We start from the raw sequence: 21,992 nt of genomic DNA on the forward strand, positions 1-21,992 counted from the left end.
AGACACAACATACGCATTCTCAGGCCATCAAATACTGAAAAGCTTTTTAGACATTGTTGTCAGCTCTGCATTTTATACTGTAACTGCTAGTGAAGGGTTCTGAGAAAAAAAAAACCCAGCACATTTCTCTACAGAATCTACTAAGACCACAGCAAGTAACACTCTTTGCCCACATGAGAAGCAAGTGACAATGGCTCAAGCACACACAAAGTATGGGCTTCCCACTTTAATTTCTTTACAAGTGATTTCTTGATGATCCAGAGGACTATTAAGTGGCTGAGAGCAGAGTTCATTGCCAACAGCACACATGTCCCTCACCGCCCTCTGGAAAAACAGACAAGGGCTCTGACAGCCATTAGAGAAGACAATATATTACCAGCACCTTGCTTGTCATCCCAGTCACACTAAGAGAGCAGCTTTACAGCAGGACAACACAATTAACACATAGCAAAACAAAAGAGCGGGATGGTAGAGCTGGGAAGAGATGGGATCTTAAAATATAATAAAAAAAACACTAATTTGAAGAGCTTAGGTCAAAAGCTAGCAATGCAAGTAGCAATAGTTGGATGTGGTGCAGGACTCATTTTTGACATTGAGGTCGACTGACTTAGCAGCTTGTCAGATCAACTTTCTATAAATTAATTTTATAGGTAGTCATTTGATTAAAACTTCCATTTTGCTACATTTTGTAAACATTATGAGAAAGTCCTCTCATGCAGCTCAGTAAAAAAAAAAAAACTGCCACAGACCATTTTGGGTCACAACCAACTACTGGATCTGACCAACTCTTGAAACTTGGTCATGCAGCACTTCTAATATTGTGTCTCCATGTATGGCTTTTGCTTGTGTTGTACTCTGCTGCACCTGTAAGTTGCTTTGGATAAAAGCATCTGCCAAATGAATAAATGTAAATGTACAACCCAGTGGGTGAAAAAAACACTGGACAATTTTCCGGCTAGGAGGAACCACAAGGACCACCCCATTAGCAGGTGTGAAAGGCACACAGCAGAGAAACACTGTCAATTTAATCTGCTTCCACTGTCATAGTTAGATAGCTATAGTTGACACAGATGACAAAAAACACACTACTGCTGCTGTGCTTGCCCAATGGCAGGCATACAGAAACCATGGATTTTGCAAAATGAAATGCTATATATGACTTCTGTAAAAACACATCATCTCACAAATGTGTTGTAGGCTTGTGCAGTGGGTCACTGACTTTTTGTAGAGGGGTTACCTGGTCCATCAAGACTCATCACCCCAGCCCCCCATGCCCTGATGCCAGCAGAGGATATGGTATTTTGTTGCATTACATCACAATATTAAAATTTTGGCATCACCCAGGTCTAGTTCCCATAAGTGGCCCGTTTGTTGAGATAATTCTGTGTTTTTATACTGCAAGGAGGGGATGTGTGGCAGTTTACTGGCCTGGCAAGATCACCTTATACTTCCTCAACAATAGCATCAATCATCACTTAATGACTGGGTAAGAGTAAAAGCCTTGAGCACAACAGATATCTGAGCAACTCAGTCTTTGTTGGAAGCTTTTTGGCAGTGTTGCAATGTTTAGGTGCCCTTAATCATTCAAGAGGCTTAGGACAGATTATTCAAGTGGTCAGCTGTTGTTGAGTAACAGGTTTAATTTGGTCCACATGGCAAGGGGTAAATGAAGGGAAATCTGCCTCATGAGGTTAAGTGCTCTCTGCTGGCACAATTTAAAGTTGTGTCACAGTACTTCTGTAGCTGTATCTAATGATTCCAGAATTTGCAGTCTTCCAGCTGAAGGAGCTCTATGCACACTCACATGAAATACCGCAGAAATCCGCCCACTCAAACACTACAATATCAGAGAAGTTCAACTGAAAAGCTTGCAGCAACAAACATTCATGTGGAACATCTGACAGGGTGCAAAGAAAAGAGAATTCACCCATTTTGACATCACCCAGTCAATCAGAGTGTGCTCAAAACAGCACATGCTTTCAAATCTCAGACACATCCAAATTTGCCATGGGAAAATGAGTTGGCTGCCATTTAATTTTCATGAAATAAAGTATTAATGTCATAAAAATATGTCTTTTGAGGAGCAATTTGAGGATGGAAGGATGCAAGGGGTGTACATACTTTTTGAATTTCGGAATAATCCTAAAATAGATTCGTAAGTAGCCTTTCTCTAAAGTACCTGTGCAGTGTGTAAAATAGCCTTTTCAGGGGGAAGATAAAGCTTTATGTCATCTGTAAGGCTGATTCTGCAAAACACTAGGTCCAACGCAAATGACCTTACTAATATTTTCAGTACAGGTAATCGTGTAGCCTGAGCAAAATTGCCTAAAAAAAAAAAAAAAAAAAAAAAACACAACCCTTCCCTGTTACTGTTTGTCTACAAAATTTGTCCAACATAACAGCAAGAGGAGTGCTCGTCAGATGTCGTAATGTTTGTACTGTGACAAAAAAGATAATTATGGCCCTTGACACCTCAATACCTTTGAGAAAAGGTCTATGGTGAAGATGAGAAATGGAAACTGGGGGAAAAAAACCTTTGTGGAACATTCACCTCACAAACAAGCACTAAAAGTGCAATGCAGTCTAACAGATATATCTAAGTAATGATGGACTAGTTAACAAGTTGGTTTGAGTGCGTGCAGTATATTTGGAAACAAATGAACAGGAAAGTGTGTGACCATTCACATTCTACAGCTCTCTTTAGAACTGCCTCCAACTGTAGCAATGCAAACATGAGGAAAAAAGGGCACCTTTAAAACAAAGTACATCTATCCAGTGTCAAAACTACCCTGCAGTGGTCAACAAAAAAGCTTTGGTTTCAAATTATAACATGAATCCAGGGAGTTCAGTCCATTAAAGTTGCATGGTGCCTCATTTTAGTAAGAGTGCACTGTTTCCATTACTGGGGGTGGAAGGGTCGGCATACCAAAATCATCAAATGGTACACATCTCTAATTACTTTAAGATAGTAACGAACACCAAAAGCTTAGGGATCTATGTACTTGATGGACCAAAATATCGTTCCCATCACATGCGTCAACTTTATTACCTGACCTCCTGGCCTCCAATCAGGCAAAGACCTCCATTAACATCAAACCATATGTACTGGCCAGATCACAATGCTCTGCAACCTCCAGGCAACTGACTGTCCCCTCCCCACAGAGTTGCACCTCTTAGCCACGACACCTGTCTGTACAGGTGCCCCAAGGGTGGAATGAACTCCCCACAGGGGTCAGTACAGCAGAAAAACATATTAAAGATAATGCTGTGCTCTCTTGAACAGTGTGTGATTTACACATAAAAGTTCACTGCATTTTATAAAGTGCAACCGGGGAGCAGACACTTGGTGCATCTTCTAAAAGTTTTACCATAACTGATTTACAACTGAAGGAAACCAGTGAATGTCAAAGGCAATGCATGTTTTTCCAAAGGAGCAGTGCTTCCTTACTTGATAAAATGCACTCACCCACTTTCGCTGTCTTTTGAAAACCCACCCAAGAGTTTGTCCACTGGATTAACATTTCAAAAGCCAGCCAAGGCTGACATGACTGCACACTTAATGGGGATCACCGAGGGTGGCGATGGGCTGGGGACTTGAGGAAAAAGTCAGCTGCAGTTTATCCATAAAATCAAGGCTGTCTGTTCACTTTCTCTTTCCCTTTCAAGGTGGAGGGTGATTTCACTCCAGAAATTCAGACGTCCCACTCCCGTGACAAAAGACGCTTTGCTGTTGTCTTCTCAAGCCCAGCCTTTTCCAAGGACACAGGGTGCTAATGTTCTGCCTACGTCTTTGCTCCTCTTCATTGACTGCTACTTCTGTGTGATGCCCTCCTCAGTCTCCTGGCTGTGTTTGTACCAGGACCCTCAGCACAGTCATCTGTGACATGTCTAAGAAGCGTTCCCTTAAACAAGAGCTGCTGTCCTTTTCACCGTGCCTTAACAACCCTCCTCTCACAGCTTCCAACCCTTTTCTGCTCTATATGCGCATGCGTGAGTGTGTGACTGTATGAATCATTCAGAAGTACTGAGTTTAAGTGGAGTTCTCATGTGCAATTCACACCAACTGCACTAAGAATGTAAATATATAGCAGAATTACAACTGGTGGTTGGGAGGGTTCCAGATAATATTCCTAGATCTTTGAGAGGATGAATTACATCCGTTTTGTAAAATTCATACATCATGTGTCACTGATAATTTTGTCATTTTTAAACCAGCAAAGTATGTGGACTCCTATAAAAAGACCATATAAAGATGCAGGATTGTGCAAAGAAAGCTGTAAAAAAATTGACTACCCCAGCCATGATGAAGTTGGATGCTATTTAAATATTCAGCAAGGGACCCTCACTGCATGATGATAACTTCGATGGCAACGATCTGCACTGGATATTGGAAAAACTTTTGTAAAGGTAGCGACAGTAGAATTACCTGTGAAACTAAAATGCAGGTCTTCAGTTGAGTGGGTCAAGCATGACAACTGGAATATGGAAAACCTCAAAACTGATGACACATTCACATGCAAAATCTCCTGCCGCAGAGGAAGCCACAAACACTAATTTCATAACCATGTGACCACACAAAATTACCAGGATCTGAGACACCAAAGATGCTTTTGGATGAAATAATCGGGATTTAACTACTTTAATTACTTTGAAGGGGCACTGACCTTAAGTTAATACCTCCACTACAGTAACATTAAGAATCAAGCACCTCTAAGGCTCTGGAAAAGTGACAAGCTCCTTAAGGAAGGCAGAAAAAAGGTGGGTGTAGGTATATGGAAATCAAACCACTAACAAAAGGGGATGCGTCCTTAAACTAGTCCTAAATACCATGTACTGGGAGCAAATACTTCATCGTTACATCATTACACAGGTTGTAAAAATAGGCTGGGCTGCTGACAGGCTGAGTGGTTAATCCATACATGCATTTTTTATGTTCGTATGTTGTGCACTCATTGGCTCTCCACATGCTACATGACATTAAATAATGCAGACTGGCAAGCCGCCAGAGCAGTGGGAGAGGCCCTGAGGCAGCACAGAGCAAAGATGACAACAGGGGTGAGGGAAGGAAGAGAAACAAAGAGGGCAATGGCAATGCAGGAAATCCTAACAGTGGTTCTGCCTGATTATGAGGTTAAGGTGTAATAGCAAAATACACCCCATTTGCTCCCAGGAGTGGCTGCACAATGACACCGATTATTAAAATGGTGTGACCTGATGCATTTCCATCACAGATGGGAGTGTGTACGCAGTATATACCGGGCTCACTTTTGTTTCAATACAATAGCTGTTCCTTTCATGCTCATGTCATCCAAATTGGCTATAACCCTCCAATAAAAATACATTTTACTGTGTCAAATGAAATATATTACGTACATTCTGTGTAAATAATAGCATCATCTACAGTAGCCCACTAAGTGCATTCGTTTAGCAGAGCAGTTTCCCCACATTGACCATATTCCACCTGGCTCAGGTGATAAAAAAAAAGAATGTACTCTGGCTGGCAAACATCAAGAAATGATGCTGAAAAAGCCTTCTGGGGCATACACTACTCATAAAATTTGAAAATTAACTGATTTCAATCAACTGGTTGCATGACATTTGGTAAGTAGCTAACAATTCTAAAATTAGCCTGACCTGAATACTACTAAACACCACTAAACATATGTACTGAAATACTTTGTTTTGATTTTGTAGTCAAGTTCAATTCAACAGCGTTCAGGTTGAAGAATAACTTAATTGTGATTGAACCATCTATTGTGACACAGTGAGTAGCTTGCATCGGTATTAGTGTCATGGCTAACTATCCAGCTACGTGTTTTATTTCTGTTTGATGAGCTAACCACTATCAAATTTGTCTTGTAGAATTTACGAGCAAGATTCTTTACTGAGTCTGAAACTGAGTACTACTGTAAACACATAAACTTGCTCAGTAGCTACTAACACAGTTTTGTACACAGTTTTATATGAAATAACCCCCTTTGTTCCTGACCACAGCACTATACATACCATGGTATTTGAGGCAGCATTACAACTGCTCAGAGAAAGCATTGTGATCGCAATAAGTGCAAAAACATACTGACAGACCGCATCACCCTAGCTACCTACATGTCAGTTATAAAACTTTACACATAGACAGATTGAGAGGACAATACACAAACTAAAATCGGCTTTCTGTTCAGAAAAAATGGCAAAATTTGTAATAAGGTCTAGCAACACTCTCCACAAATAAAAAGGCCTGTCCTCTCGTCAAAGTGTCTGCTCTGGGTAGAAATAGATTTCCTACTGATTAAATCAACACTTAAATCAGGTCGTCCTAAGCCTTAGTGACAGCACTAAGTGCATCTGAATGATCCTCAGTGCCTATTACACAAATCCTTCTCTGTCACTGACAGGGAAACAGCACTGTGGAGTAGGTAAAAGATGAGGTGGTGATCATTAGGACAGGGTGAGAAAACAGGAAATATTAATGGGATGTGCCATTAATGCGAGTTGGACAAACACTCAGGCTGGGACCCAACCGTGAATGTTGGACAGATGTAGAGCTTAGTGAAATGTTCTGAAGACCAGAACTCAAAACCTTTGGGCTGATACAGAATTTTAGGTATAAATGCATGTGTAAGTCTCAATAACAGCCTTTACTGGCTTGCGTAGGCAATTCACTGATCAATGTGTTGATATCAGTTCTACATAATCTAGACACTTAAATGACCTAAAACAAATCCCAGTAAACCAAGACAACTTAAGACGCAAAAGGCTTAGTCTCACGCAGACATGCAGGCGGCTTCAACAAAAAGTTCCCACTTGTTATTCCAGAGCTAACAGAGACTTCACCTTTCTTCATATTTTCACTGAAGACTGTGCACTATGCAGTCAGAGGGCATCTGTACAGCCAGAAAGTGAGAGAGTGGATGGATACTCTGCTACTAAAGCAGTCATTGCAAGCAGCCCATTGCTGGCATAGCTACACTTTCCTGGTCGTATCACCAGCCACCCCCCTGCTTTCTGTTACATCACCACTCGCTTCAAACACTCTCAGAAAGCATGTGACCAACAACCCGCACCATGACATACATAATACCTCTGGGAAATGTGCTCTTACATTACGTAATCACTTGCTTTACAGTGTACAATTCAGAGACCTATGCATGCCGTGCATGAAGCCCCTAAACTAGGAATGCCAGAAAACATCAGCTTTGACCGTACTTTAAAAACTGTCTCTTAAAAATTTCTTTTGGTTCTTTGTAATTATTTTTGTCTCTCTAACCAATTTTATTATTTTCTACAACTGATCAGGTACTACAACTTCTACAACCATGTCTGATCATTTCAATTATATTTATTTCAAATGACATGTTTTTTCTATTTTGAGTACCCTGTACGATGTCATACAAACAGTAGGTAAATGTACTTTGTTCCATATTACTTAAACACTACAAGCTTGTTGAGTGTGCTGTTGACAGGTACCCGACCACTAACCTTTCCCAGTCTAATTTTAGCTCTAGTACAGCTTTAAACAACCTGGTTAGAATGCCACTAAAGCTACAATTACTTAATTGTAGAACATGATAGCTGGTCACCCACACAACAATGCAAAAATTAACATCTGAGATCTACAGCATGCAGACCCTGGCACATTTATACTTGTATTTCACAGCACCTGTCAGTCATACGACACATCAAGTCAAAGACATGTTGACGTAAAGACGTTTGATCCAGCCAGCAGATGCAGTTTTGGGTAAATTCTTACATTTCAAGCTCAGCAGCATATTGCTTGAAATGTAAGAATTAAATTTTAAAGACAAAGCATTTTAACATACTTCTCTACAGGATTTTCACTCTTCCCCTCTGCATTAGGTTCTAGGTTCACAGGCAAGGACTCTTATGTGGAATCCACTCCTATGTGGAATTTCAGCATTTTGGAGGACCATTAGCATTGCTTAGCCGCGATGGGACCTGTGCACTTTGGCTCTCTAGGAGGAAAAAGTTTCATTCCTTTCCACCTGCGGCTTACCCCATATAGGTCATTATGGCTGCAGAGTTTCATTATGTGAACTTACTATGTTTGTTTCTGCATCCAATCCACAAAATTGGTTTTAAAGACAAGAGGTAGTCCTGATTATTTAGCACTGCTTACAAATAACTTGAAAACCAAACACAGCACTTGAGTTCCAACCAGCACATTACCGCTGAAAATTCAGATATGTGTACTGGTAATGTGTGTCTTGCAAAAAATTGATTCCTCTCAGAAAAAAAATGAGTGAGGCTGTTACACAGTTCCAACATCTAAACACAAAATCATTTTCCATGATTACATTCTGTGAAAAGTGAAAGGAATGCACTTTAAGACTAACAGCCACGCCCACTACACATCATTGTGAGGAAAATTTCTATATCACACCCCACCCTAATATTGGTATGTACTATGCATATTGATCTCTATGAAGTTTAACCAGCTTACCAGACCACTGCCCCCACACACACAGGTCTCAGCTGGTCACAAGTCCTGGCCCGTTTCTGACAGCTACAGTCTAAACCTCATTAAAAAAAGCAGGACTCTCTTATTTAGGAATAAATCAATGCACAAAAATGCACAGAACCATCAGCACAGACTCACCAGCATGCTGACAGTGTCCTATGCATACATACACTGTCATTGTTACCATGGAAATGAACTGCAATTTAATTTTAGGCACCTTGCAGTGGGGCAGATTTCATTTTTGTCACTTGTTCATTTCACTGCCTATGGTACTTTTCCCCACAAGCAGAAACATATCAAAATAACATTAAATTCCAGATCTCTTACCTATCACTACTGACAGACCATTTTCTGAGAGTAAAACACACCCAAATCTTCACTCTCTTAAACACAAATCTGTACCATCTGTAGTTGTACGGTTGTGCAAGATTGAACCATTGCTGCAGCCACATACATTGGCATTAAAAAACAACTGAAAAATATTACTGAGTGCATATATGCTCTTTCAACCTTTCTGTGCACGCTGTGCCATCATGGGTTATAGCTAATCACTATTTACTGGATTGGGTCAGAATACAACACTCCATTCAATACATCTCAAAATGTCAGCATATCTGGCACCCATACTGCTGAAAGACAAGTCACTGCTCCATCACAGACACCTTTATTTGTCCTTCAGAGAGACTAGAGTATGCTGCATTTAATAAAATCAAGTTCACCCCTCCCCCTCATCCTCACAGTGAACACATACCCCACTCCATACATCTGGATTGCGTAACACTGCAAGGCTTTGTTTACTTTTTCTTTTCACCCTTTGGCCATTTTACCAACATTTTGAGTTAACTATCTTTGCTCCATCAGCCAGTGATTTTAAAGTATGTGTCCCAAAGGACTGACTACCATATTCCATTACATGGCAATACAGCATTATAATTAATTTAGTTATATTTCAAGACCATCCAGCTTACTTCATGAGAATGTGCTGTTGGTGCATTCTGCCTAGAGCTTTGAATCAATGTTATTTTAAAAATAACTAGGCGCCTATCAATTGAAATTGATTGCCCAGATAGTGTAAATCTCAGTGATCAGAATCAGTCTCAACCATGTTCATACAGCAGCATAAAACTCACGTGATGTTTTAAGGGCCTGAATTATTACTGCAATAAATGACTTGACTTACCCTGTATTAAACTGCGATGTAAATATCCAGCTATTTCTTTGTCCTGGTAAAACAAAAAGAAGACGGGGAAAACAATCAGGAACGTATTACTTTTACATCTGGGCACAGCCATGGCAGACTTCCAAAACAGTCATGACAAGTCATGAAACCGCCGACATTAGGGATAAATAACTGTGGCACTTGAAACAGGAAACTGCACAGGAGTTCTCGGTTCCCTTCACGTTCGATACTTGTTCAATTCCCTGACATGCAAAACCAATTTCCCCCATCAGGTTTCACCAGCACATCTAGCTGCAGTCAACAATACTATTTTTTTTTTTTTTTAAATTACAGAACACCCTGTACTGAAACACTGACAATGACACTGCCTTGTGTAAAGCATGCATAAGCTTATACCACCAGCTGGCTATAATTATGAGTTATAAATATGACTGGTGACTTCAGTGATGGTCTGTGGGTGTTCACAGGGATGAATGAATACAAAGTTGTATTTCTGGCATAAACATGGGTTGAAGGCAGAAAAAAATCCCTTGATTCAAACATACATAAAAAGAGCCTGGTGTGTGGGGGCTGCAAAAGCCCCCTGTCAGACTTGAGGGGCAGTGTCCTCCTTTAGAGTTTGAGGGGGCAATCCCCCTGATGCGCGAGCAGTTCTTTGCAGTCAAATTGAAAATTAAATTTTATTTGCATGCTTTAGTGTTTTTGTTTTGGTCATTTTAACTGCAAACAGATGCCAGTAAAGTGTTAATTCTACATGCACTTATCAACAAGGAAAGAGACAACACATCTGTATTTTCATTATGATATTAACTGGAGTAGAGAATTTACAGAACTTAAAGTTCATTCAAGGAAAAATGGCCCATGGATTAAACTGCATTCTTCACATTGCAACATGTTGTGTGCACTGGCAGCATAAACATTTTGTTGGCTCAAAACAGACATCTTCAAAATCAAGACCATCAGTCATATGACCATTAAGACTAGCTAAGATTTAGTCACCTAGCTCACACTGCACATCTACACCAAGTCACTGTCCAACTCATAACTGCAGATTCATATCAACAGGCAGGCAAAAATTGCAGGTTTGTGTCAAGTTAAAAAAAAAACATGAAAAATGCTTTTTATATTTTATGTAGATCCATTTTTAAATGTGTAACTATTTCTTAACACACACATCATTTAAGTTACAACAAATTAAGATACAAAAATTTAGTAAACGGGTATGTAGTGCCATCTTGTTAATCACACTGGTTTTTCTGATACTATCATTTACCTTACAATAAGCAGAAGTACAATTCAGTGACAGGAAATTAAACACTCTTGTCATTTTAACATATAAATTATGTACGTGAAAAATGTGACACCCTCCTTTCCAAACATTGTATGAAACTCCAGTTCTTTCAAAGTAAATGACAACCCAATACAAAAAGCCCCACTGGTTTACACCACACTTTTCTGTTTTAGCGCATATGCTACATTTTAACAGCCCAATCTGCACCCTCTGCTAATGCTAGGACTGTTGCAGTAATGATATTTGGGTTGACAGTTAACTGACATAATCTTTACCATAGATGTATTGAACTCTAATGACCCCATCCCTTGCTCAGTTGTCATGGTAATGCTGGTGTCACATTGAGCTCCTTTTGGCACTGTAGACAACAGCACTGTACTAACATCAGTCAACACTCAAATGACTGACTGGGCCAGAACTGAATGATAGATTGGGGGCTTGCTAAGAAACCTGTCACGTGTTTTTTCAGTTGTCCATTGATGACTTTGATAGGTTAGATTACAAAGATTCTTACAACAGCAAATGCTTGGGCAGTGGTATACAGCGTTTCCCACACGTAGACTTTACTTGGGGAGGCTGTCCAGGTATAGTAACGGCCGCCAAAGTACATCCGTTTTAGCATTTTTTTTTGTTTTTTTTTTTCTTCCACCCGAGAGAACGACGCCATCCGCGATTGATTAACTAGTGGACAATCTCCCCTCGCTCTACCCCTCCCGTACCTGTTCGTTCTGCTACCGCGAGAAGGGTCTACTGACAATCGCACACGCTCTGCAGAGAAACAGAGAGAGAGACGTTCTCTGGTATTACGTTAGAAGACCCAGATACGGACCAGATAAAGCAATTCCTTTTCTTCTTACTGTGCAATTGTTCTCTGATTTTGGTAGTAGCTTCGAATTCTATAAAAGAAAGAGGCAACTATGCTGCGTTGATAGCTACAAGACTCGAGTGTATTCAGCACAAGTAACTTGACCATTGCGCAACACGCAGCAAAGTTGTCCTGGCTAAATATAAGAAACACGATAATTTGTTTTCCCTTCTGGCTATGGCAGTTAGAAAGACACAGACTAACTTTAGCTAAGGTTAGGCTACTAATTTTTCATGCATTTACTCAGCAGATATGAGTAATCAAAAATATTTTATGAGAATACGGTGTGAGGAAGAGAGACACACAGCACCACACGTAACTTAGCCAACATTAGCATTTAGCATGAAATGGCAATAAATCCATAAGCCTCAATATTTACATCTGAAATTAACAGAAACATTCAATAAATCAAAATATTGTGTTAAAGATCACATGTATTTGTTGTTTATCACATGTAGCTACCACCACAAGTATATTTCAGACCTGTGGGAAACACTGTTATAGCAGCACTTTCAATCCAGCAATGATCAACTGCCATACTCTAAACAGCCCTTGAGATTACAGTAGCCAGAGTAGGAGAGGCAACGCTCAAGAGTATGAGAGCAAGTAAACCCTCCCAACCCTATACAGTCTCATAACATCCGTATCTTGAAAATTCAACCTAAAGAAATTACAGAACAAACAGAAAAATACAACCCATACCAGAAAGAAGTCCACAAAAATTCCAAATAAACTTGAATGCTATTTGGATCAACAAGATTGGACAGATCAAGGTAGCAAACTATTTGTCCACAGTCACTAACAAGATGAGAAAAATACTGAATATATACAGACTCAGTGAGCACAACATAGCCACAGAGACTGGCCATCACAAGTAGGCCTGGCTGCCCAAGCTGTGCTCACTCTGCCTTCAGAGAGGTAGAGACAGAGCTACATGTCCAATTGGACTATAAATATTCAGATTTAAGAAAATTCTTCACCCACATTGTAAAGAGATCCTAGGAGTTTGTAAATCTTTCAATCTACTACCTTTTTGGAAAAAAATGCTTCCAAATACACAACCACCAATTATGAGGACTCCTGCCACTGGGACAATTAGGGGAACAATAATAGATTCTTCCTGATAGAGACCATGTCAGACAATTGTATGGGGAGTAATTACAGAGACTGTCACATCTCAGAGCCTTTCTGGTCAGCAGTGGATGAGGAAGTAACACCCATCAAAGGGATGGTGACACTCACAACCCCCTAAACTAACTTCACAGACTAACGCCCAAAAGCCATAGAACATCAGCTGATGCAATTCTCGTCTGCAAACAGAGCGACGAAATGTGCCATTTCCTCCTTATGATATGGAAATCGTTCTCATCAACCTGCAAGGATGCACCACCATGCCATAAAATCCTAGAGGAAAACTGGTGTGAGGTGCATCAAGAGTACAATTAATCCTGTTGTGGCTAATAACACCATCGTAACTAATAACAAATAAAGCCTGCAGTGATTAGCCTAGTGAAGTGCAATCCAAATACTCCACAGCCTAGTTTTCTCTGGTGCAGGAACAACTGAGTTGTAAAAGATGCATAGGCACACTGGCACACTTTACACTTACTGCTATACTTTAGACATCTTCAATTAATTAGCTGTTTGATCAGTCACATAATGAGCAAATTTATTAATTTAATCCATCACAAAATCAACAGAATGTTGTAAGAGTGTAACTGCACCTGAGCCTTCAATTAACCCACTTTATGTCATGCAGGAAAAAATATTCCACCCAAGGACGGCTTACACTACTGCAGCTCTATGAAAAGAAACTGGATTTTATATTTTCCCTATGGACCAACCTTACAGCCTGTGCCTGACTTGCATCTACCCCTAGCAAGAGTACACAACACATTTACAACCCTAATGAAACTCAAATATGGTTGGTGCATGATGCATCAAATTTACTACCATAGTTTATGTCATCTTAACCTGCCTGTCCAGAATGTCAGGCTTACATATTCTCATGCACTCCACCCAAGCAGCACACAGAAATCTTCCAAAAATAAAATATTGATCTTGTAAGGGGAGTGAAATGTTGGGCTGGTCTGCATGGCTGTGTAGACAAAACATATATAGTTAACATATTTCAGGTTGTAACATTTGCCTCTGGTACACTTCTTCATCTGACATATGCACTGTGCCATCCAATTAGAAACAACCCCTGCCCTCTCAACTACTCCCCCTTTAGCAATGAGAAGGAACTTCACTGACTCACTACAGCACAATTCTCCCAAAGGAATCTACTGTGAGGAGAACACTGTTGCCTTGGCAACCAGATCCAAGAGTGTAAAACCAAGGTCAAAAGTTTTCCTCAATGATTATTTGGAAAAACATCATGGACCATAAACTGTGCAATCAGGAGAAAAATGGTTGTTGACTTTAACACCCAAGGATGAACGCACTGTAGATAGGTATACAAGACTTGTATTCCTAATCGCAACATAATCATTACTTCAGGAACCACAAAGCCATTTTAAATAATCATCATACTGAACTGTGATCTACATTTAAGATAAAATCTGTAGCCCATTTCCTTTTTTCTGTACTTCCATGAGGACCATACAAACAAAAATGACCAAATACAGATGATACAGATACTTTGATGATACAAATACAGATATTTTACTTAATATTCCAATGCTCTTAAAATCATTTTTCACAACCACTTGGCACAAACCACTGATTTGTCAGCTTCACATCAGTCCATTATAGCTTTTTCCCCCCTTTAGCTGTAGTTTTGAAATAGGTGATGGGGTACTTCATGCTGAGCTGTAGAAATAGTGAAAAGCCACAGTCAGGGGACAATGCTACAAAGAGGTCTCTACAAGAAGATGATGGGTGGCAAGCTTGTCAATCATGGCAGAAATGTCTGCACATCCATTCAAGTTAAACTAGTCCTTGACACCTTGCTTTTTGGAATTGGGTCAAACTTCAGCAAATGTTTCCTGTTTTTTTTTTTTTAAGATGAAAAAGACACTGCTGGTCAGATGTGTCTACCCTTATCAACCAACATTAGCAGTTGACCGTTTAGGCACTGCGTTTAAGATTCAACTCAATAGTCACCTGAAGTTCAATATCAATGCTCTGCATTTTTGTACATGATAACAGACTTTTCAAACTGCACATCAGAGGTGGTACATTGTCAATTTGTTAAAACCTTTTTACTAACAGTAAGCATAGCTAAGATAGTGCCTAATCATTTATGCTGCTGCAGTGGTTTGCTTCTTATTACCTAACTAGCACTGCAATACATAATACTGAAATACGCATTTGATCTTCCATCATCAGATTGAGAGTTAACATTTTGAAATATTTTATAGTGACTGCCATATTTTTAAAATACTATGCTGAAAGCACTGTAGTTCGACTGCAGTAAAATACTGCAGCTCAATATTGAGTTCTTTAACTGTAAAATATGGATAAGCATGGTTAAAATATGGTATAACTGTGTAGCATGTGGACACAGTTAAAACACAGGATCACTGCATGGTGGCTATGGCTAAACTGTAATAGTATGCCTAAAAGTAGTATGCCTGTGCAGTAGTCTGGTTGCACAGAAAACTGCTGAAGTAGCCTTTTGCAACATAGGCCAATTGCCACTACAATCTTGGTGTTCTGCAGGCCAAGTTATTTAATTAGCTACAGTTTAAGGGAGGCATCAGCTAGCTCCAACTCCAATGAGCTGAACACTGCTGCATCAAAAACAGTGAATCAGGGTTGAACCGTGGCTGTTTAAGAGATATAAGATACAGCACTCTGCTGCACAATGCTGAAACCATTAATTTTGAACATTTTGAACAACTGGTTATATTTAACTTATTTGGGAAGGAAAACACTAACATTAAAGATGAAGACAATGCATTTGGATATGCATTCAGGTACTCTAACCTGATTGGTACTATGCATAATTAAAGAACATTTTATTTTTGACATTTTATTGATTTTTATTTTTTTGTTTAAAAGACATGTCTGAAACACATTTAAACTTTTAAATGTGTTTCAGACATGTTTTATTTAAACTTCCAGAAGGTTAGAACCATTTCCTCTTGTAATTAGGGCTGTCAACATTAACATGTTAACGCTGGATCGCGATTAATCTGGAAACTGTAACGCGTTACTTTTATAACGCAAATTAATCATATTATCAAGTTTGACCGCAACTTCCTTACGTAATTCCAGCGCAGATATTTACCTGGCTGAATTACTGAAAGGCGTGGTAAACGCAAATGTGCTGAATGGCAAATTTCCTTTTAACCCTTTCGGGCGTACGATCACACCGGTGTGACTAGCCATTTAGCGCATATGCTAAAACTGGTGCCATTAGAACACTAGATTGGAGAAATTCTAGCTAATTCTAGCTTTGAGGAAACAGCAATTTAACTCTAAAAATATAGCAAATGCTAACTGAAATCTATGAGAAACTTAATAATGCAAATGAAAACATAACAAACCATATAGGCTAAGGTAACATGAGCACTACATACCATAACAAATAAGTTACATATTCTCAGCAGCTGGCCTTACTGTGAACAGACTGCGCACAAGACTCACCCCTGACCATATAGATATGCTGATCTTCCTGAATAAAAATGCTTAGGTTTTAGGTTATTCAGGTCTATGTGAGTATAGGAGATCAGACTCTGAAGTGTGTATGCCTTTAGTTCAGAAGGCTTAGTTTAGGCTACTGTCGTCTATATTGTTCAAGAGGGATAATGTTAGGCTATCGGTTCACTTGTGACAAATGAAACGGAGTTGTTTTAGTTTTTCCCCCCCTTTTTCCTGTTGGCCTTAATAGGAAAACGAAACCTAGGCCTACACAACATTTTTTGATATGCTGTACAAGAATGTCCTATATTTTTGATTTACAATAAACATTTAACTGAGAAATATAACATGCATTTGTGTTATGTATATATGCAAGATAACTATCGCTTTTATAACAGCCTAGAGTATAATAAACTTCTACGAAAAATTCGTAGAATTTACGCCAAGCCTACTAAACAGAATTGGGTGATCTAAGAAAAAAACCCGACAATTAATCGATTATTATTTGATAAGGTTAACAACAATCGATTAAGGACACTTCTTAAAATTCACATCCCTAGTTCAATCCTTATACAAGATATGAGCCAACTATCAACTACATTCACATACAGATGCTTTTATCCAAAGCCACGTACAAAAGTGCATACAGTAAGTATAGCGACAGTATGAGGATAGGATGTGTACAGTTCCACAAAGAGACAGTTCTCAGCTGAGAGCAAGGTCTGTTTGAGGACTCAGTACTATCAAATTTGTACAATTACAGCCTATAGGGCAACTAATGATACACCTTCAAACAGCAAACTTCAACAACTTCAAACGGTGCAATGAGCGTCAGGGTAAAGGCGGCAACAAGAAACAATTTAAAAAGCACAGCAATTTACGACAGCACTGATTGGGGGGGGCAACAATTGTGTGCTGGGTCAGTCCAGGTAGAGTCTGAAGAGGTGCGTCTTCAGGCCCCGTCTGAAGGAATGGGGTGAAGGAGCTGTTCGTAGCGGGACAGGGAGTTCAGTCCACCACTGGGGAGCGCTCCACTGGGGAGCGTTCCATCAACTAGAGCCCGACCGATAAATCGGAGTGCTAATATTATCAGCCGATATGACCTAACTGCAGATAAATTGGTATCGGCAGATAAATGACAATTAAAAAAGAAACAGAGAGACGGAAGATTGTTCCTTCGACCATGTTATGAGTGTTTTCGTTGCGTAGTTTGTCCACCAGAGGGCACACTGCAACGCCACTGTTGGCAACACACGTGTTTGGAACTCCACAAATCACAACAATCAGCTGACCCAAGCAGAGTCCAGCAGGGTAGCCCACGACAGAGAACATCTGTGTTCATGGTAAACTGAGTCCCCCCATCACTTCTCCTCTTAGCCTAAATAAGCCTGACAACGTCCATGCCAGCCATCCCTGGTTTTGCTGCAGTAACGTGAATGCCGGTACCGTCAGTCAAAAGTTTAACGTTTTACGTTTAACATTTCGGTAGTTGAGTAGTGTAGGTTAAGCTGTTGACAAATTTGATTGTAGGCTTATTCATGAAACAGTGTGGCAGTTCTAGCGAGTAAACAAACAACGGTCCTATCATTTCTCCCTCAACACTTCTAAAAATTCTCTGGCAACATTGCTTACAGCAGCTTATAACACTGTCCATTGCTAAATTAGGTTACCCACAAAGCTAGCTAATGCCATGTTTATCATTGGAAGACAGCTAACGTTAATGAGCGGTTAAACTATAGCGTAACTACACAAATTTTTTTGTCTTTCACGATGGTCACCATGTCAGACTAGGCAGTCACAGTGCCATAAAATCTTGCCTCATCTTGGTTGGGAGACTGACAACACTACAAGTTTAACCCTGACCAACCAACGTTCGCTGTACACAGAAGGTCTCGTGGAGAAAAAATGAATGGGTTTTGGCAATTGTATACTCTCTCTGGTAAATGAGGATACAAAGATATGTTTTAATATCAGGTGGTTTCACAATCACTACAACTGAAATCAAGAAAACGGTAAATACAGCTCCAGTTCTTTTTATTGACCACCGCCTGAAGTGACAGCATATGAGTTCAGTTTACATACAAACGTCACATAGCCCTAAGGAGGGCTTCTCAAAGTCCAGACCTCGATCCGCATCCAGGCCGAACGGCAAGTCAATCTGGACCCAGCCCATATCTTGTTTTATGAATACAATAATACGTTATGAGGTGTAATGTTTTCTATTTTGAAATAAATTTTCTATTGATCAATAAATTGTTAGTGACATATACAGTGTAGCTGGAGATCATTCACAGCGATCCTATCCCCAGATGAATGTGATTTTAATGTGGCTTATTTCCCTATGGTTGACATTGTTGTCATGGTGACATTAACTGCTGGAGAGTGTTGCGTGTTGTTGCTGCCGAGTTCATGCATTAACGTTACATCGGAAAATTTACCATCAGCTCCTAAATCACAGATACAGAATGTGTCTCGTTGTCTTTAGTACACGATTTCTACAACTAGTGTAAATACAGTTGCAAGTTTAACAAATATGATAATACTGATTACTGTTATTGCTGTAACACCATGCAACTGACAGTTACAGTAACACTATGTGTAACCAGTTACAATATTACAGAAGTTTAACAATAATATACTGTTACTATTCCTAATTTCCATGTTTGCAGAGAGCACCGTCATCCTATTGGTCAACTTCGCAACACGTCGTAGGAGATTCTAAAAAAATTCTGACATGCTAGACTTTTCATCGGGCGTACCAGACGCCACATCACTGTTTGTCGATTATGTCACATTACAAGATCCGTTCATCATTCAACGTCGTTCTCAATGTTCACATTTGGGCCTGACGCTGGAAATTTGTCGGCTACGACAAAATTGTGTCAAAATCAGGCTGAAATTGTGTAGTCTGACCCCGGCATAAATGAAGCAATGGTAAATATCTGTGACTTGCATGTCTGTCGTTAATGTCGGTGCATTGGAAATTATTAACCCATTCGCGCGCACGGTCACACCAGTGTGATTAGCCGTTTAGCAAGTATGCTAAAACTGGTGCGGTTTAAAAACTAGATTGGAGAAATTCTAGCTAATCTTAGCTTTTGAGGAAGCGGCGATTTAACTCTAAAAAATATAGCAAATGCTAACTGAAAACTGTGAGAAGCTTAATAACGCTAATGAAAACATAACGAACCATGCAACGAAACACGCGCGATACATAGCATAAAAAATAGGTTACGTGCAAAAGGGTTAAACCAGAGGGGACACGTAAATAAACGTGAGCTGAACAAGTATCTAACTCTGCTTGGTAGCCAAACAAAGTTATCTAGCTTCTCTTTCAAACGTGTAGTGTGAAATCTCAAGTCGCAGGTCCTCGTTGCAGACAGTCATGTAGTGTCAGATGCACCAGCGTTTACTCTAGGTCACTGCATCAGTTTACTGCATAGTTTAAGATGGCATGATATTTTTTAAAACTTTTTTGTATTTTTATACATTTGACTCTTATTTATCAAAAATTAAATATATTTTGTTGTGCTTTTGTTCAAAGTGTTATTTATGACAACGTTTATTTATTAAAAAGTTTATTTTTAAACTGCATTATGTCATGTTATCTTGGTGAGGATTCAAACAACTACACACAAAAAATGATAGGGAAAATCTTTATTTTATGTCTTTCTGAGAAAAAAAAATCATATATATATATATATATATATATATATATATATATATATCAGCCAATATTATTATCTGATTTTTAAATCCCCAAATATCGAAATCGGTATCAGTCTTAAAAATCCTATATCGGTCAGGCTATACTATCAACAGTAGTATCTGTCCACTTTGCAGGAAGCAAGTTTCATCAACACATGGGAATAAGCCATTCAGTCACTCCAGATCATCTAGTTTCACTTTCAACACGGTGTCAAGGAAAACTGAATGCCAATTCAAAACTAGAAAAACATCAAGACATGGCCAAATCTAAATGGCAAATGTCAGTTAACACACATCCTGAGAGATGTTAGGTACCTGGTAAACCAATCAGCTGGAAAGCTACACAATGGTTGACCACTTAGTGTGAGCTGTCTGATAAGATAGTTACCACAACATATGATGTTACGCAGTTAACTTGAGGCAAGCTCCAGTGATATTTTTGAATTTCTTATTTCAAAATATTTCCATTTTATTTTTCCCCTGCAAAAATATTAGAAATAAGTTGATGGTGAAGATTTTGCAACTGTAAATGTTAGTCTGTGGAACTACTTAATATTTATTTTTAATATTTTCCCTGTGATGTGATCTAGCCAGGTAAGATGAACCTTTATCTGTTTAACTAGCAAGCTAGCTTACTTGGCTAGCTTAGTTAGCTAACCTTGTTCGACATGTCAATTGTTTTTTTTTTCATGCCAGCAATTATTGTAAGATTTCAAAACTGAAATTTCGTAGCTACAAAAACCTTCTTACACATAGTCATGGGGATGCGGTAAACCATTTTATTAACATGCTTGCCAACCTACTTCATTTGCATCACTCACTCCTGCTCTCTACCACCCCAAGACACACGCATTTCGGAGGTGTGTGTGTGTGTGTGTGTGTGTGTGTGTGTGTGGGGGGGGGGGGGGGATCTGTCTTCCAATAAACCTTGAGCACCACTTTTTTTTTGTTATTTAGCTTTGGTGAGCAAACTGGTACAGTTTGTACCAGTACCTGGCTACCTGGCTGATTGTCTATCTTGTTAACCAATCTACTTAGGAGCTGCCCATCCACAGTCTAGGTTGTATATTCTCACAGACATACCCTTTCACTAACCTTTGAAACTCCTTTGTATTACTCTTTGCTAGGCTCTGAAATCCAATTCCATTTGCTTCTCAGAAGGAGCTTTGTTCATTTACATGCCTCATGCAGCAATTACCTCATAACCTTGTTAGTAGAAGCAATTTTTAATGTCATTCTACACTGGAAAAGGTAAGATATTTACTGCACATTTACACCTTGATTTAAAAAAGGCTGCCCAGAACAACATGCCCATGCAGTCTACTCATTCTTATAGTAAATCCTCACTGACAGACAGTACTGAACATGAAATTGATGCCAGACAGGCACTTGACTAACTTTAGCAAACTAGCCAGCTATCCCTTGCTAAAACACATAGGGATGGAGAATGCCTTGCTTTCATCAATGGTAACAAGCTATATAAACTACCTAAAACAACTAAATTCAATACAACAGACCATAAGAGATCACAAGAAATAAAATACTTCCAAGAATTGTGAGTTGTACCACATAGCTAGCATGTTAGATAATCATGGCGCCTTAGCCTCACTAACACTGGCCTACTATCTAGGCCTACACCCTCTTCAGGTGGCCAGCATGTCAACTGTGAACTGAGATTGGTTTTGTTACTTTACTTGTACCCTAGCCTGCGTTAACCATTTTTGCTCTTAATGACCTCAATGAGATCTTTGCCAAATTGTAATCCCATTTTTCTTCACTACGGAAACACTGCCCACAAAATGCCACATAGCTATCTGCAGGAAATTTCATGTAATGTAGCTAGCTAGCTAGCTTGCGGATGTCATTTGTTTTGACTGACAGG

The 21,992-nt window shown here is 39.4% G+C and overlaps 1 protein-coding gene across 10 annotated transcripts in view; it reads right to left on the reverse strand.

The window, feature by feature from the left end:
• The window catches only part of LOC118781612 (CUGBP Elav-like family member 1), a 58,851-nt gene that overhangs the window by 34,879 nt on the left and 1,980 nt on the right, over nt 1-21,992 (reverse strand). For 8 of the 10 annotated variants that reach the window (XM_036534618.1, XM_036534616.1, XM_036534613.1 and 5 more), the window contains exon 2: nt 9,657-9,699. The exons of the other annotated variants lie outside the window; for them this stretch is intronic. The gene's annotated coding sequence lies outside the window, so the exon portion shown is untranslated. The remainder of the gene's footprint in view (nt 1-9,656; nt 9,700-21,992) is intronic. 10 annotated transcript variants of the gene reach the window in all.

Source organism: Megalops cyprinoides, chromosome 8 (assembly GCF_013368585.1).
Source record: "Megalops cyprinoides isolate fMegCyp1 chromosome 8, fMegCyp1.pri, whole genome shotgun sequence".
NCBI lineage: Eukaryota > Metazoa > Chordata > Actinopteri > Elopiformes > Megalopidae > Megalops > Megalops cyprinoides.